Raw genomic sequence first — 10,736 nt, 5'->3', positions numbered from 1 at the left:
TCCTTATTCTGGGTTCCTGGATAGTGAGTGCCTGCATTTCTTGATAGAAAGCTTAATAGTCTTGTGACTATCATTTTGTAACACTTGGAAATCCACCACTTTTTCTGAGTATATAATCAGATGACCTAACTTGCCTGATCTGACACCTTCATCAATGATGTAGTGATGTTTTTTGCAGCTGGGCTGCTGGGCGGAGGACCATTGATTGGCATCATTTACTCCTATTCTAAGATTGTTCCCTTCATATGTGTAATCTCATCGTTTCTGCAGAAATATAAACATTTTCCACCTGTGCATCTCATCTAAGAATTTTCTCCTTATTTTACTGTATGAGTCTAGGAGCGTATCTTAGTGCTTTTGTGCTGCATAAAGCACATGCAAGTGCAGCAGGCTCAGTGACGTATGCTGTGTTCACACCCATGTTGAACACCTTCATCTACAGTCTTATGAATAAAGACATAAAGGGGCTTTGAAATTATTTCTGAGCGGAATGCCAAAACTTTTTCTTGGTCCTGGATTGAAGAAATGCTGTGATTTCAGGGCTCAAACACTCAGAGATAGAAATCATGATTCTTTAAACTTTCTGATACTAAGACCTACATAAGAAGTGTCACATATAACCCTAATAAATATGTTGAAGGAAAAGTTGAAGTCATTCATTTTATTACTAAAGAAAATAGTTGCTTTTGACATCTTGCGGCGGCTTGCTCGGTCGGTAGAGGTGGGGTCTGGCTGCGGACGAGGGGTCGGTCCAGCTCTGGACGAGGGGTCGGTCCCGCTTGGGACGAGGGGTCGGTCCCACTTGGGACGAGGGGTCGGTCCGGCAGCAGACGAGGGATCGGTCTCACAAGGGGTTGCGCGGTTCGGCTGACGGGGTCGCCCGGCGAAGCCGGCGATGAAGGGGTCGCCCGGAGAAGCCGGCGACGAAGGGGTCGCCCGGAGAAGCCGGCGACGAAGGGGTCACCCGGAGAAGCAGGCGACGAACTGGGGACAAGGGAGGCCAGGCCCTTGTCGGGGGCTCTCAGGACTGGAGGGCGCACGGCAGAAGAACTACCGCGGAGACAAGGTAAACACGCAAGTCCACTTTACTGAGGGAGAGGCAACAGTTTTATAGGGGCTGGGGAAGGCTGATTGGTCGAAGCCATGCCCTGTTCTGATTGGTTGCCGGCGAAAGGTCAGTGGGCGGTACTGGACGGGGGAGGGGTGGTGGTTAGAGATTGGCTGTCGCTGTTGCTGGGGGAAGGGGCAGGGTTTAGGGATTGGTGGCTGCTGCTGCTGGGGTGGAGGGCAGACTGGATTTTTCCGCCCACGCCTGGCTGTTGCTGCTGTTGGGGGAAGGGAAAAGGGCGGGCTGGATTTTTCCGCCCACACCTGGCTGTTGCTGCTGTTGGGGGAGGGGAAAAGGGCAGACTGGAACTTTCTGCCCTGCGCCTGCGCAGGGAGAAAGAAGAAGGGTGCTGCCCCACAAGGCATTGTGTGGCGCTATCCGGGAGGAGGGGCGGCCGCGGAAGCATGGCTGCCGAGAAGGGGAGACCCGAGGGCACTCTGCGCCCATGCCGAGCTTCCTTCAGGGGTGGCGGTGAGTCCGACCAGCCACCCTATTATGGGGGCAGCGGCTTGGCCTGCCGTGGCTGCTCCCCCGCCAGGCCAGCAAACCACACTTCAGCCTGAGGGGTGACCGCATTTCCCCCTTCTTTTCAAATAAGCACCAGGATGGCAGCAGCAACAAGTAGCTGAGGCCCAAGAGGCAGTAAGCAATGAGGGAAGCGGGGCTGAAGAGGGAGGTGAGTATGACGGGGATACAAATGTACAATTGGGGGGGCGGTATCTTGCCGTTGCAAGCAAGGGTGGCCAATGTCCAATTCTCGTTAATCTCGGCGGCTATAAGGTCCATGTGCTGTTAAAAGTCCAGGATGATAGCGCGTTACAGGTGGTTGATCTCTTCTTGGTGGCGAAGAGCGGCAGAGGCAGACTGTGTGATGGTCTGGAAGATTGCAGCGGTGAGGACAAGTCGCGTCAGGGCACCAGCGTCGGGAGTGGTGGAGACGTAGGCGAGGACAAGAAGGCCAAGGTCTTCACGGGTGCGAGAGAGGCCAATGTTAATGGGGCGGGCTGACATGGGGCGGCCCAATCTGCAACGCAGTAGGGGTTCAAGCGAAAAAAGGAGGGGGGCGGGGCACGAGAAAGGACGCTTTGGATGGCTGAGAAGAGGAGTGAGGTCGAGACAGGAGGAAGCTCCGCAGAAGTATGGGGAGGCAAGAGCAGAAGCGTTATTGGATGCTAGAAAGCAGGCCGCGGGCCGGGGAAAGCGGGTTGCGGGCCGTTTAGCAGGGCTGGAGCTGCTTGAGAGCGATGGCGGCATGGGGGGCCGTGGTTACAACCTTCTGGGGTGGTAGCGGCTAGACAGATGGCGGAAAATATTATCAAGAAAGCAAAGGTTATGAGGAAGAAATAGAGTATTAAAGGCTGTGGGGGAAGTGAGAAGATCATTTAGAGGATAGGGTTGAGAATGGTATGTTTAAGACAGAAGCTTTGTGGTTTGTAGGAGACTGCTTTATAAACGAAGGAGAATGAGGGCAGTAAATATAGTAACGATAGATAGGAAGATGACAGTGAGGAGGAGTCTTTGTTTAAGGTTCCAATCGTCCGGCACAACAGTGGCTAGGCCTATAGCGAGGGGTGTTGCTAAATAGACAATGGCTGCAAAGACAAAATCATCTTCTGTTTCCTTAAGAATAACTTTTCTTTAAATACTTAGTAGCATGCAATATTAGAAACCGTTTCCTAAAAGCAAGTTGGCAGGGGAGCTTGGTTGCTGTTAATCTTTCCTGTTATAAAATTACCTTTTATTATTATTATCATCAATTTAGTTTTATATATATATATTTAAGAATGACCTTCTGGAATTAGCCATTTAATACCTCAATGTAAACTATTGAAGATAAATTTTATCTTTACAGAACACATTCCCCCACGTAAAGTTATCACAATACCTTTTACACTTGCCGCATGCAAATTAAGTTTCAAGAGTTTATGAAAAATTAGCCATCTTACTTTAGGACAAAATATGTCTTTTTGCAAAACTTATTACATTTCCGTTAGCATTTTTACAAACTTTTAACCTTTTTAATATTCATATAAGTTTTACATTCTTTATATTATCCTGTGAAGAAAAATAAGTTATTCATTTTAATCTAGGCAAGAACAACTTTTTATGAAGACGTACAGTTAATTTTGTTAATTAAGACTTACAATTTTTTTTTAAATTGTAGATATCTTATTAACATTTAAACTTATGTATTAATATAATAAACTTAAGTATTAATATAAGCGCTTATTTAATTTTTGGCCATTTGAATAGAGCTCTTTTAAAGATTTCTAGTAATTTATATTTACCATCCGGAGGTATCACAATATACGTTGACATTGAACGAACAGACAGACAAACACAGAACAATTACAACACATTAACAGAAATATATAATTTATTTACAGTTGACTCATAATTCTTACTTTCTTGGTATAGCTGCTTTTAAATCCTTTTTTATATAGCATATCATAGATTATACCCTTCAAGATTTCTGGACTTCATGTTGCCTGTAATAAGCCAGGAGGGAATCTTTTACCTTCCTGCTCCACAGCAAAAGTGACCCTATCTATAAGGCGAGTATAGGTGTCCGGGTCCCAAAGCTGACACGTGGTAAGCCACGGATTAAAGGGGAGAAGAAGGTCCCAATATACTTGAAGCTCTTTGAAAGAGATCTTACACCGGTGAGTGTCTAGGAGACCGGTGAGGGCCCGAACTTGTGGGGCTTGCTTAGCAGATAGGATGTTACCCATTGCTAATGGCCTTTTGGAGCCGATAAGAAAAGGGGCCCTTACCTTGAGAGCGCGGCGATGGGAGCCGAGGTGCGCGGTGAGACGAGGGGTCGGAGCCGGTGGGGCTCCGACGGTGGTCGCGGGCCAAGAGAAGGCCCCGACGAGGGGAGGGCGGGACGACGAGCAGTGGAGCAAGGCAAAGGGGAGCAAGCGTGGAGGGGAGGAGGCAGAGGTGAAGGCAGGAGAGGAGGTGCTCAGGCACGCGCTCCTGAGAGTTTTATTGGCGCCTCTTAATCATAGCGGGTCGGTATAAGCCCCCGACATGGAAGGAGAAAGCCATCCAGCGATTCTCCCAGACTGCCGTGGATCATATGAGGTCACCAAGGTTCAGGAGCAGCAATGCAGAGTGAAAAGATAGGGGTGAGAAGAGAGGAGAGCGTAGGGCTATGGTAGGATTACTTCAGACGTGCAAGCGCACGCTCCCGAGAAATCCAAGGCTCCTCTTAATCATAGCGGGTCGGTATAAGCCCCCGACATGGAAGGAGAAAGCCATCCAGCGATTCTCCCAGACCGCCGTGGATCGTATGAGGTAGCCAAGGCTCAGGTAGCAGCAATGTTGCACGAGAGAAGTCCCAAGGTGAGAAGAGAGGAAGGCGTAGGGCTGTGGTAGGATTACTTCAGACGTGCAAGCGCGCGCTCCCGAGAAATCCAAGGCTCCTCTTAATCATAGCGGGTCGGTATAAACCCCCGACATGGAAGGAGAAAGCCATCCAGCGATTCTCCCAGACCGCCGTGGATCGTATGAGGTAGCCAAGGCTCAGGTAGCAGCAATGTTGCACGAGAGAAGTCCCACGGTGAGAAGAGAGGAGGGGGGGGCACCAGGTTATGGAGTGAGGCTGTGGTGGAGTTGCCTTGCCCCACGTTGTGCTGTGGTGGGGTTGCTTTGCCCCACGTTGGGCGCCAACTGCGGCGGCTTGCTCGGTCGGTAGAGGTGGGGTCTGGCTGCGGACGAGGGGTCGGTCCAGCTCTGGACGAGGGGTCGGTCCCGCTTGGGACGAGGGGTCGGTCCCACTTGGGACGAGGGGTCGGTCCGGCAGCAGACGAGGGATCGGTCTCACAAGGGGTTGCGCGGTTCGGCTGACGGGGTCGCCCGGCGAAGCCGGCGATGAAGGGGTCGCCCGGAGAAGCCGGCGACGAAGGGGTCGCCCGGAGAAGCCGGCGACGAAGGGGTCACCCGGAGAAGCAGGCGACGAACTGGGGACAAGGGAGGCCAGGCCCTTGTCGGGGGCTCTCAGGACTGGAGGGCGCACGGCAGAAGAACTACCGCGGAGACAAGGTAAACACGCAAGTCCACTTTACTGAGGGAGAGGCAACAGTTTTATAGGGGCTGGGGAAGGCTGATTGGTCGAAGCCATGCCCTGTTCTGATTGGTTGCCGGCGAAAGGTCAGTGGGCGGTACTGGACGGGGGAGGGGTGGTGGTTAGAGATTGGCTGTCGCTGTTGCTGGGGGAAGGGGCAGGGTTTAGGGATTGGTGGCTGCTGCTGCTGGGGTGGAGGGCAGACTGGATTTTTCCGCCCACGCCTGGCTGTTGCTGCTGTTGGGGGAAGGGAAAAGGGCGGGCTGGATTTTTCCGCCCACACCTGGCTGTTGCTGCTGTTGGGGGAGGGGAAAAGGGCAGACTGGAACTTTCTGCCCTGCGCCTGCGCAGGGAGAAAGAAGAAGGGTGCTGCCCCACAAGGCATTGTGTGGCGCTATCCGGGAGGAGGGGCGGCCGCGGAAGCATGGCTGCCGAGAAGGGGAGACCCGAGGGCACTCTGCGCCCATGCCGAGCTTCCTTCAGGGGTGGCGGTGAGTCCGACCAGCCACCCTATTATGGGGGCAGCGGCTTGGCCTGCCGTGGCTGCTCCCCCGCCAGGCCAGCAAACCACACTTCAGCCTGAGGGGTGACCGCAACATCTTATATTTTACACTAATGATTTCCATTTGCAAGTTATTTTATGCAATGGAGTACAGGAATGAGTTGCGTGTTCTGTATTATGTTAATGGGAAATAAATAAGACTCTATTCCTGTAAAAAATGACTGCCTTTTTTTTTCTAAATTTCTTAAACATTGAAGGTACTGTTAGTGGGTAACTTGTATACTGATGCTATGATTAAATTTCTAGACTTAATTTTTACAAGAACTTTCAAATTTCATGGCAAAAGGATGACTTAAAAAAGAGTTTAGAATCCTGCTGATTTTTTCCTAGGAATGGTATATCCTGAGTCATGGCACAATTTATTCAAAAACAAACCTACATGTCCATCCAAGAACTACTGCTTACCCATAATGGAGACTCAGAAATAATCAATTTTTCATACACTTCCTTTAAATCACCTGTAAAAGCAGTGTGATCATGAAGGCTGTTTTCAAATATCTGAAGAAATCCTAGAAATAAGAAGCTGCTGATTCTTCTGATGATATCAGTGAGCTATTACTGCACTTGTATCATCACCTGCCTGGAATTGTTCAAATACAATATCAGGGTTCCAGAAAGAGCAGTAGAAACACTTCAAGGTGTCTTGAAGCTTGCTGATACTCACCATACATTCTCTTTGCTAAAATAAATGTTAATTTTTCTGAGTCAAGCTTAGATACAAAAGTAGGAGAGCTAGAGTCTTATTGAAAAAAATGAATTCTGGGAATTTTTGAAAATTGGGCCTATCTCTGCATACTTTCTACCAACATATATAAACCATGATTCAGCAAAGTTCAATTAGAACCTTTGAGACGCAAGATTTCCACTTCTGCCTTAACAGCAGAGTTGAGTTCTTGATAAAGAAAGTGAGACACAAACATATATTTAATAAGCAGACATAAAATCCTCTTTCAGAATGTCATGTTTCCCTCAAATTAAAATATTATCTCCATACTCTTTATCTCATATTCATTTTTTCTCAAGCTGAAAAAACTAAGCCAGAAGAATTGGGTAAAAAACTATACCACCCCACTGCCAACAGCTTGCAGCAGTGTGTGAACATCTCTTCAAGTGCCTTTTTTTTCTTATTATTTTAAGTATATGCAGAGTAGTGGGATTGCAAGGACATCCAAAGTCTGTCTTCCACAACAGCTGCCCCATCTTACATTCCCCCCAGCAATGATTGAATATTCCTATTTCTTCACATCCTCTCCAACACTTGTTACATTCTGTGTTTTTTGCCCCAAATCAGCCCTTCCAATAGATGTGAATATTATATCTTTTTGGTTTTGATTTGAATTTGTGATCAACTAATGACATTGAGCATCTTTTCAGGTGCTTTCTGGACCTTTGTGTATATTCTTTGGAGAGTTGTGTGGCCCCATTTTTAATTGAACTTTTGGTTGGTAAGTTGAGGGATTTCTTTATATATTCTGGCTATTAAGCCCTTTTTGGAGATGTGGTTTCTAAATATTTTCATCCAATGCATAAGTTGTCATTTGATTTACATGATAAAAATACTTTGAAGCACAAATGTTATTTTCTTTTTAAATTTTGATGTGGTCCTGATACATATTTTTTCTTTTGTTCCTTGTGCTTTGGGTGGAAAGTATAAGAAATCATTGCCTAACATAAGGTCTTGAAGATATTTCCCCATTTCTTCTTCTAGAATTTTGATAAGTATAGCTCTTATATTTAGGTCTTTGATGCATTTGTGACTGATTTTTGTAGAAAGTGTGATGTAAGGGACTTTTTATCTAGTGATAAAATCCTTGGCTAGCAGTTTTTTTTCTTTAAACACATTAATTATTTCAGGTTGCCCCATTCTTGCCTCCAAGGTTTCTGATGAGAAATTGGCATTCCATCTAATTGGGACTTCCTTGTACATAAGATGTTGTTTTTTTTCTTGCAGCTTTCAGTACTCTCTCCTTGTCCTAAGCATTTGATTTCATGATCACTCTATGAAGGGGTGTATTCTTATTCATATTTATCCTATTTGATGTTCTCTGGGCTTTTGCTAAGTTTAGGAAGTTCTGTGTCCATATTTCTTTGAATATCCTCTCTTTTCCTTCTGGGATTCCCACATTTTGAATATAAGTATGCTTGACAGTGCCCCTGAGATGTCGGGTTATTTTAGTTTTTAATAATTCTCATGTCTTTGTACTTCTCAGACTATCTCATTTTAAATATCTTTAAGTTCTGTGATGCTTTCTTCTGCCAGCTCCAAGCTTCCTTCTGGCATTTAAATATGTAATTTAAATGTCAAGAATTTACATTCTTGGAATATCACTAATGCATATAATTTGTATCTCTTTGCATTTTTCATCAGCTATTTATATAAAAAGCTCTTCTTTGTATTTTTCCTCTCCATCCCTTATGAGGAGGGCAGAGTAGGTTTTTCTTGAATAAAACTTAATTTCATGATTTTTTTTTACCAAAAAAAGCAAATTTTTAATAATATTTAAGCTATTTGTCTTCCTAGTAATATAACAGAATGAAAATATTTATATAATCATACAATGGAAACATAAAAGTGTTTATGTAAGAAATTCAATCAAACCTATGAAAATTATTTTACATGAAGGTACACTTGTGACCCTACTTCCTTTCCTGGCCTTGTATTTTTTTAAAGCCTTGCTCTGGGCTTTTCACACATTTGCAGCCACTATTAAATGCTTTTGACCATACCGTTCCTCAAAATATACTTGTTTGTTTATGTAATTTATTCAGAAACCTTAATTCTTGTTTAGTTTTACCATTTTTAGTTTTCTGGTTTCTCATTTAAATCTGCATTAAGAATCTAGAAAAATTGGATGCAGTATTTTCTACTCACTCCTTGCATCTGTATGTAAAAGTCTGGCAAAATGGTATACGGTGCTGCTTGTAAATAATAACATTTCATATTGCCATATTTTAACAAAATTTTAAAGAGTTACCAAGGGTTTATTTCAAGAGATATTTTATATCTAACCCTGCATTATATGACTTCACATTCTATGAAAATCCAAATATAACAAATAAGATAAATTTTGCAAATGCATGTATTTTTATTGTATTTTTTGAAAATACATATACCACAAAAAAAGTTACATTAAAAAATGTAAGAGGTTCCCACGTACCCCACACCTCATCACCACCAATCCTCCCATATCAACAACCTTCTTCATCATTGTGGCAGATCCATTTCATTTGGGGAATATATAAGATGATTTTTAATAATTCATAAATAAATTGTGATTTTTCAGAGCATTCATGCAGAAAATACAGGACTTCCCTACAGCAACCCACCTCCAGTCTCTCCCATTGGTGTGAAACATTGATTACAACTGATGATAGCACCTTTTTATAATGTCCTGTATTTTAACAGTAGTAATGAGGGAGTCTATGTTCTAGACACCTAAAAAAAATTACATGAATTACTTCGTTTAAAACACCCAATAGGGAGGCAGACTTGGCCCAGTGGTTAGGACATCCGTCTACCACATGGGAGGTCCATGGTTCAAACCCCGGGCCTCCTTGACCCGTGTGGAGCTGGCCCATGTGCAGTGCTGATATGAACAAGGAGTGCCATGCCACGCAGGGTGTCCTTGCGTAGGGCAGCACCACGCGCAAGGAGTGTGCCCTCTAAGGAGAGCCACCCAGCGTGAAAGAAAGTGCAGCCTGCCCAGGAATGGTGCTGCACACGCGGAGAGCTGACACCACAAGATGATGCAACAAAAAGAAACACAGATTCCCTTGCCATTGACAACAACAAAAGTGGGCAAAGAAGGCGTAGCAAATAGACACAGAGAACAGACAACTGGGGTGGGGGTGGAGGGGAGATAAATAAATAAATCTTAAAAAAAAACCACCCAATAAAAAATGCCTGTGAAATATTTCCCATGGTTATTATTATTAGCAGCCTATAATTTCCTTTTATTAAACATGCCATATATTAGTTATAATTCATGAAAGAACATTCTTATACTTGCACTATTAATTGTAGTCTTTTGTCTACAAAAAGGCTCACTGTGTTCCATGTTTTATCAGAAAATCTTTTACTTTTTTTTTCGAATAGCCTATGCAACCTAACGTTTTGCCTTTTACCTATATAATTCACTGTTGTTAATTATACTCTAAATCATTATTTGCTACCAAAATGACAGCCTTTTTAACAAACAGCTCCCACTCCTCTTGTCAATTTTCCAATGGCCTTCCTTGTTCTTAGCATAAAGATCAAAGCCTTAAATGAACTACACCATCAGTACAATCTGACCAGGGGCTATCTCAACTCACCTCTTCTCCCTCCTCATTAATTTCCAGCGATTTTATTTTCATCCTGTACATGACAATCTCATGGCCTATGCTTAGGATATTCCGATGTTTATAATTATCTTTTCTACTTGTCTTCCTCTTTCCCCTGTCTACTCCTAAGTGCCAGTTTCTGCCCTACTCCAGCTCATTCTCCAGGTACCTTCTCTTGTTTGTCTTTTTCCTTTATTTGCTGTAACTAGGTGTATACATTCCCCTCCATTCTCTCATTGCACCCTCAATTTCCCTTCACAGTCCAATGCCATACATTATCTTTTCAACTAGATACATGAGGACAGCTTGAGGATCTATTGTGTTCACTTATGCATATACACAAGACACAATACTTTAAAGATACTAATATCATATATGTTGAGTAAATGAAGGAATGTATGCACTCGAAATGCATACATAACAAAATTATTACACATTACAAATTTATTCAACTAATATATTGATGTCTATTATTCACCAGGCCATGTGCTCAGAAAACATTTCCTCTGAAGATTTGGGGATTTATACTCATAATTTCACTTTTGAGAGTGATGCCTTATGATTCAATAATACTGTATTGGGAATATAATCATGTTCACTTAAATTAGACTCAAAAGAAATCTGATCGCAACTTCCATTTTAGTAATTTTTCTAAGCAAATGTATTCATTTAAA

The sequence above is a fragment of the Dasypus novemcinctus genome, chromosome 30 (assembly GCF_030445035.2).
Source record: "Dasypus novemcinctus isolate mDasNov1 chromosome 30, mDasNov1.1.hap2, whole genome shotgun sequence".
NCBI lineage: Eukaryota > Metazoa > Chordata > Mammalia > Cingulata > Dasypodidae > Dasypus > Dasypus novemcinctus.
The sequence above is the reverse complement of the archived record's forward strand: the minus strand, read 5'-3'. Positions refer to the sequence as shown.